We start from the raw sequence: 8,725 nt of genomic DNA, 5'->3' as shown, positions 1-8,725 counted from the left end.
AGTTAGCTCATTCAACAAAATATAACTTGAGTCATTATTTTGTTCCAAGGAGTGTTCTAGATGATGCAATATGATGGTGAGCTGTCTTCTTCTAGAGTGGTCCTTATCCTCTTGGTGCCCATGATCTAGCAGAGATGTAGACATCAACATAGAACTATGAAAAAAAAGTATATGATTACCAATTTAAGTAAGATTAAGAACAAAAATGCAGAATACAATAAGAGAACCTACATTGGAGATCAGGTCATTAAGTTCTCTGAGAAAGGAGACTTTTATCTGTATAGGAGTTAGCCAGAAGAAAAGCAGGAGAAATAGTGTCCCAGATAATTCATTGTACTCAGAAACCTGGGGGAGGAGGGAGCTTGATGTGTTCAACGTGACTGCATTCTCGTCTATGTGTTTTATAAATGATTTTAACTAGAGCCAATTTGCCGACTTGACAAGTTAAACTTGTCATATGTACAAAGCCAGAGTAAAGATGTGTAATTAAATGAAGACTGGGATTATGGATTATTGGTTATTTCATGGCATGATGCATTCCTAAATTCTGAATTTAAAAAAATTAATAATTAAAAATCCCCTGAAATAAGTAACAAAATCTCTCGGAACGATGAGGAAAGCCGTATGTCTGCAATGTCCCAATGAAAGGCCTCTAAACTCTGGCTTCTGTGAAATCAATCACTCTCCTGAAGTTGTCCTCAAATGTGCAGGTTTTTTGTGTAGGCCAGGAATACAAAGAAGAAAGAGGCAGACCTCTGAAAGTTACGAATTTCATCTTATAAATAAAAAGATTATCTCACACAACCCTCTGATGTGATGACACAGGGAGAGGTAACTGCCTTGGAGATGGTCACTTGCTATTCCCAATGTCGACAGCTTGAACTTCTGCATGTCTTTAAGAAATGCAAACACTATGCATATAACGGGTCCCAAAAAAATCCACCTCCAGTGAGCCAAGTTGGAAGGGCAGGAAGCAAGTATGTGTTAACTTTACAGAAATAGCATGTTTATATAAGAAAGTGATGTCTGCAGCCTAGTCCAAACACACTGCCGCTCCGGAGATGAGCAATCCTCAGGAAATTTCAAGTCCATTGTTAGTGTATGAATCAGGTTAGCCTTGGTTATGTTAACGGGACAAAGAGCTCCCATAGCTAAGTGGCTGGAAACAACAGTATTAATTTCCTGCTCCTGCTTCATGTTAATTGTGAGTAGAAAGTCTTTATTCACTGTGGTCTTTTCAAAACCAGACTGAGGGCTTCCCTGAAGATGTGCTTCCTCCATAGCCAAGGGAGGGATTGTGCCCTGATTTTTAAGACTTCCTCCTTGAGGTGTCTCTTAGCCAAGCAAGCCACATGGTTATTCTTAACTTCAAAGTGGGTGGAAAGTGCAGCTCCACCTAATGTACCTGGCAAGAGAGAATAACTGGAATATTCATGAATCAACCTGATGAGAACTCCAGTGCAAAGAAGATACCCGTCTAGGCTTGGACAGACATTGTAGGGCCTCAAGAGTATCACCAACAGTCACAATGAAGCCTTTGCTCTGTCCTCCACTGGTTCTGTGTATCAGCCAGGATCCAGTCCAGAAAACAGAAACTAAGTACTTCAGCTCTAGAGGAAATTGATTAGTGATACGTTGGAATAACTGAAAGAGGAAAAGGGAGGAGAAGGTTGGAAGATATAAATGAACAAGTGATTCCCAGAGGCCACAAAGCTAATACCCCTGGGCTGGAGTCCCTGAGCCCACGCCTGCCTTGTATTGTTGGAGATGCTGTCACAGTTGGTTCTAGATGTGCCACTGAAATGCCACCATACCAAGGGCTGAAACTGTCACCAACAATGTTTACACAGCTTCACAGCTTCCACTGGTAGAATTTGAATGGTGTCTGCAGATTAGATAGCAGTGTCATTTCATTTCTTGGTGCTAATGGTTCCTTTGTGGTTATGTAGGAAAATTTACTCATATTTAAAAAGTACACACTGAAGTGTTAGTGGGCAACAGAACATCATTTTGGCAAATTACTCTCAAAATATTCAACTGAAAAAAAAATCCTCTGTATTTTCTTAGTTGCAACTCTTCTGTAAGTTTGAGATTATTTCATTTTTTTCAATTTAGAAGTCGAGCATAGGACCACTGGTGGGTCACCTGAACAACAAACATATTCTTTTCTTCCACCATGTGAAGTGACAGGCCCAGCTCTTCCAAAAGTCAGTCCATTGCTCAAGCCAACATGAGTCCTCTTTCCTTGCCTGCTGGTCTTTTGACACAAGGATCCTGAACTGACTGGGCAGCAGCCATAGCTTGAAATCAAATGGAACTCTTATTGTGTCTCCACATGGAAATATGGAAACATTTGCCCTCTGAGAACCAGGACCTCTAGAATTGCAAAACCTAAAGTTGAAAGCACACATCATCCTTGGGTGACTCTGTGGTGATGTGGTAATGGTATGGTGATATGAGGCAATACCTTGTTCTCTTCCACCCCCTTGTTTCCTAGACCTATATATCACACTTGGAAACATAGCACCGCATAACAGTTATTGATTAAGGCAGAGACTCTAAGTAATAATGGTGCTTCTCTTACCATTCCATTTATTTTTTAAAATCAAAAAATAATTGCATGTAGTTTACATGCAATACAATTCGGCAGTTTAACTGCAGAATTGGGTGTTACCATGGCACAGAATTTTATTACCTCAAGATCTTCCCTCATATCACTTTTCATTCTGTGCACTCCCACAAACGTGGGCCATGGCAACCATTAATCTGATCTCTGTCCCTACAGTTTAGCTTCTCCTAGAATTTCACAAAAACAGAATCATACAGTATGCCATCTTTCACATTTGGCTTATTTGACTTTGCATACTGCTTTGAGATTCAGCCATATTGTTGCGTATAGTGCACAACAATATGTGATATGCTCTCTTTTACTCCCTGATAGTATTCTGTGACATGCATTTGCCACAATTTATTTATAATAACCCTGAACTTAGGTAGCACAATTCCTTCAGCTTTGTCATAAGCTTTCAAAACTGTCTTGGATGTTCTAGGTCCTTTGCATTTGCAAATACAATTTAAAAATCAGCTTGTCAGTGTCTATAAAAATGCCTGCTGGGATTTTTATTGGGATTGCATTGAAGATATAGGTCAATCTGGAGTAAGGAAACATCCTGAGTGTATTGATTTCTCTGTTCCATGAGTATGGTATCTCCCTATATTTATTCAGTCTTCGATCATTTTCAGTAATATTGGTTTGGTTTTTTTAAGTTTATGGTATAGACTTCTTCAATGTATTTTGTTAAATATATCCCCAATATTTCATGTTTTTGATGCTCTTATAAATGATATTGTTTAAATTTTAATTTCCCATCAATCATTGCTAACACATAGAAATGTGTGATTTCTGTGTATTGATTATGGACCTGCCAGCTTGCTAAAATCATTTAACAGTTCTAGTAGTTTTACATAAATTCTTAGGAATTTTTCTATGTAGACAACATGTAGTATGTGGATAAAGTCAACTTTAATTTTGCCTTTTCAATCTGTATGCTTTTATTTCTTTCCCTTGCCTTGTGGCATTGTGTAGTATCTCCAATATGACCTTGAATAGAAGTGACAAAAGTGGACATTCTTGCCTTGTTTCAGATCTTAGGGGGAAAGCATGCAGTCTTTTGACACTACATACAATGTTGGCTGTAGGCTTTTTAATGATGTACTTTATCCTATTGATAAAATTCATTTATATGCCTTGTTTTCCAACAACTTATCAAAAATGAATGCTGAATTTTGTCAAATGTCTTTCCTGTATCTGTTGAGATGATCTTATGGTGATTCCCTTGTGGTCTGTTGATATGGTCAATTACTTTGGTTGGTTTTCAAATGTTAAATCAACCCTTATTATCGTTAAATTATACCCACCTATTTATGATGAATTATTTTTCATATGAGGCAGGATTTGTTCTATAAATATTTTGCTACAGATATTTGCATCTCTGATAATGAGATATTTTAATCTACTTTTGATATGATGGTCATACAATCCCATAAATTGAGTTGGGAAGTATTCCATCTTTTTTTTTCCTGAAAGGGTTTGTGTACAATTGGTACTATTTCTTCCCTGAGTGTATGATAGACTTCACCAATGAAGTTATCTGGGCCTGGAGGGTTTTATTTACTTGTTTGTTGGAACATTTTAATTAGAATTCAATTACTTCATGGATATAGTGTTATTTGGGTTATTCATTTCTTCTTAAGTATGCTAGTTCACGTCTTTAATACGTCTATTTCATCTATACTAACATGTTCATTTCTGTGAAATAAAGTGGTCTATAACATTCTCTTATTATCCTCTCAATGCTAACAGAATCTGTAGTGATGGCTTTCTCTTTTATCTGACTTTGGTAAATTTTGTCTTCCCAATTTTACTGTGATCAGTCTGATTATAGTTCATTAATTTTATTGACTTTTTCAAATAACACAGTTCTGATTTTATTGATTTTTCTTTACTTGTTTTCCGTTTTCTATTTCATTGATTTATTATTTTATTTTTAATATTTTTCCTTCATCTTGCAGAGGTTTAATTTATTCTTTTTTCTTAATTTCATTTCCTTTCCTTTCCTTTCTCTCTCTTTCCTTCCTTCCTTTCTTTCTTTCTTTTTCTTTCTTTCTTTCTTTCTCTTTTCTTTCTTTCTCTCCTTCCTTCCTTCCTTCCTTCCTTCTTTTGCCTAAGCTGGAGTGCAGTGGCACAATATCGCCTCACTGCAGCCTCTGCCTCGTGGGTTCAAGTGATTCTCATCTCAGCCTCCCAAGTAACTGGGATTACAGGCATGTACCACCATGCCCGGCTAATTTTTTTACTTTTAGTAGAGACAGGGTTTCACCATGTTGGTCAGGCTGGTTTCAAACTCTCAACCTCAGGTGATCCACCCGCCTTGGCCTCCCAAAGTGCTGGGATTACAGGTGTGAGCCACCGAGCCTGGCCTGATTTCTAGTTGTGAAGGAAGAATGTATGTTTATTCTTTCAGCCCTCTTAAGTTTATTTAGGGGATTTCCTTTACAGCCCAGAATATAATCTATCTTGATAAATATTTGTGCTCGAAAATAATGTGTTGTCTGCTGTATTGGATGAGTGTGCTATTAATGTCAATTACAGAAAGTTGTACATTAGTTGTAGCAGGCTGAATAATGGCCCATAACCATATCCAGGTCCCAATCCCTGGAACCTATGAATGTTCCCTTATATAATATCAGGAACTTTGAAGACGTGGTTAAATTAAGGACTTTGACATAAGGAGATTATCTTGGATTATCTGAGCCCTAAATGTAATCATAGGAATCCTTGTAAGAGGCAGGCAGAAAGAAATTGGCAAACAGAAGGAAAAAAGCTATATGAAGACAGCAGAGAGAGATGTGGAGATGATACCTTGCTAGTCTTGAAGACGGAGAAAGGAATCCTGAGCCAAGGAATGCAAAGAATGCGGCTTTAGAATGTGGAAAAGGCAAGGAAATGAATGCTCCCTAGGGCCTCCAAGAGAGGTGGTCCTGCTAACACCTTGGTCTCAGCCTAGCGAAACTCGTTTCAGAATTCTGACCTCCAGAAATCTAAGAGAATAATTTTTAAAAAGTATTTATTTGGAAATTATTATAGATTCAAAGGATGTTGGAAAGATAGTACAAACAGATCCTTTGTACACTTCCCCAGCTTCCACCAGTGTTTATGTCTTGTTTAATGTAATACAATAGCAATTGTGTAATACAATACACAATATGTCTTATATAATACAGTACAATAGCAAAACCAGAAAATTGGCATTGGTTCAATATGTGCGTATAGTTTTATTTCTGTGTCATTTTACCACAAGTGTAGATTCACATAACCACCACCACAACAACCAAGATATGGAACTATGAGACCAGTCTAGGCAACATAGCAAGACCCTCATCTCTACAAAAATAAATAAATAAATAAATAAAAATTAAAAAGTAGCTAGGCATGGCGGCACATGCCTGTAAGTCCCAGCTATCCTGGAGACTGAAGCAGGAGGATGTCTTAAATCCAGGAATCCGAGGCTGCAGTGAGCTATGTTCCTACCACCACACTGCAGCCTGGGTAAAAGAGCAAGACCCTGTCAAAAAAAAAAAAAGAAGAAGAAGAAGAAGACTTTTGAAAAAAGATACACAATTATTCCATGAATCCATGAATCACCACAAATATCTTCCTGATGCTGCCCCTTATGGCATATCCATCCCCTTCTTCCTATCCTCCCACACCCCGCACCATTCCTAACCCCCAGAAGCCACTAACCTATTGACCATCTCTTGGCCAATTGATCTTTTTAATACTTCATTTTTAGGGCAGTTTTAGGTTCACAGAAAAATTGAAATGAAGATACAGAGAGTTCCCATATATTCCCTGCCCCACGCTTGTTTAGCCTCCTCCATTATCCACATCCCCCACCAGAGTGGCACGCTTGTGACAGCTGATGAAACTAATTTGCTTTGTTTTAAATGGCGAAGTTTGTAGTGATTTGTTATAGCAGTCATGGGAAACTAGCTCAATAATGTTGTTCAAATCATCTACATCCTGACTCATATTTATTTCATTACTGAAGGAGAAATGTAGATGTTTCCAACTATAACTTTAGATATGGGTTCTTTTCTTCCTTCCAGTTCTATCTGTTATTGCTTTACGTATTTTTGTACCTTCGTTATTTGTACCCCTGTTAACACGTTTTAGACTATCATGTTCTCTTGATGAATTTCGTCTTTCCTTATTGTAAAATGTTGATTTTGTCTCTGGTAATATTACTTGTCCTGATATTTACTTTGACTATCAGTAAGGTAGTCATTCCAACTTTCTTTTGATTAGTGTTTTCATGAGATATTATTTTCATCCTTTTCCTTTTAAGTTGTGGTTTTATATCTAAAATGGGTTTCTTATAGACAGCCTATAATTATATCTTGCTTTTATATCCAGTCTGACAGTCTCTGACATTTAATTTGAGCATTTAAGCCCTTTTTATTTCATGTAATTATTAACATGGATAGATTGAAAATGACCACTTTGCTATTTTCTGTTTGTCCTATCTCCTCTCTGTTCCTTTCAGATTAAATGAGTTTTGTTAATAATTTCATTTTATTTTCACTAGTGGCTTGTTAGCTATACTTTTCTGTGTTTTTTTTTTATAGTTGCTCTAGAATTTACAACATATGCATTGAACTTCTCACAATCTACATTCAAATAACATCTTACCTTATGTACTAAATAAGAACCCAGCAACAGTCCACTTACATTAAATCCTTCTGTTTTTTGGACCATTCTTTTCATACATTTCACCTCTATATATGTTATATATCCTTCAATGTGTTATTGTTAGTTTTGCTTCAAGGCATCAATTATGTTTTAAAGAAATTAAAATAAGGAAAAAGTTTACATATGTTTACCTATTTATCATTTGGGATACTCTTTATTTCTTTGTTTAGATCAACTCTCTATCTGGAACTATTTTCCTTTTGCTTGAAAAACTTCTTTTAAGATTTCTTGAATTCATGCTCTGCTGATTATAAATTCTATCAAGTCTTGTTTCTCTGAAAAAAAAGTTTTTAACTTTAATTTTTGAAAAATTACTTTTACTCTTAATTTTTTCTAATTATTTTAACTTTATTTTAATGGTTGTAAATTATTTTAACAATTCTATTGTTTTCTGGTTTGCATAGTTTCTGATAAGAAGTCTGATGTCATCCTTAACATAATTCTTCCGTGTGCAATGTTTTATTTTTCTGGTTACCAGTAAGATTTTCTCCTTATCTCTGATTTTTAGCAACTTAATAATAACATATCTTGACATGGCTTTGGTTTTCTTTTCTTCTTACTTTTTGTTTTCTTTCTTGGTTGCTTGGAGCTCACTGGGTTTCTGGAATTTGTAGGTTTAAAGTTTTTCTTAAATTTGTAAATTGTTTTGCCATTATTTTTTCAAATACATTTTATTCTCCCTCCCCACCATCATCTGGGAGTCCAATTACTTTTATATTAAACTGCTTGATATTTTTCATTGGCCGGTGATGCTGTGCTCATCATTTTTCAGCTTTTTAATTCTCTGTGTGTTTCAGTTTAGATAGTTTCTATTGCTGTGTTCTCAAGTTTACTGGGTTTTTTTTAATACCAGCAAGATGTAGCATTAATCCCATCCAATATGTAATGAATTTCATATATTGAATTCTTTATCTCTAAAGTTGTTTTGATTTTTTTTTTTTTTTTTTTTTTTGAGACGGAGTCTCGCTCTGTTGCCCAGGCTGGAGTGCAGTGGCCGGATCTCAGCTTACTGCAAGCTCCGCCTCCCGGGTTCACGCCATTCTCCTGCCTCAGCCAGTTTTTATTTCTTTAATATCTTCTATTTCCACATTATGTTCATATTTACCTCTACTTTCATGGATATATGCAGTATATTTGTAATATCTTTTAATTCTCCTTTTCTGTTAGTTCCATCTCTTTTTACTTCTAGTTCTGTTTCTATTGATTTGTTGTTTTCCTGATTATGACTCATATTTTCCTGTTTTTTGCCTGCTAGCTAGCTTTATATTATCTCCTAGATATCATCCATTTTAAATTGTTGGTTTCTGGATTTTGTTGTATTCTTCTAAAAACTGTTGAATTTTTTTTCATTTATAAAATTACAATTAGTTGTATCCTTTTGAGGTTATCTTTAAAGCTGTATTAGAGTAAGTT

This window comes from Macaca nemestrina, chromosome 5 (assembly GCF_043159975.1).
Source record: "Macaca nemestrina isolate mMacNem1 chromosome 5, mMacNem.hap1, whole genome shotgun sequence".
Taxonomy (NCBI): domain Eukaryota; kingdom Metazoa; phylum Chordata; class Mammalia; order Primates; family Cercopithecidae; genus Macaca; species Macaca nemestrina.
This window is presented reverse-complemented; position numbering follows the sequence as displayed.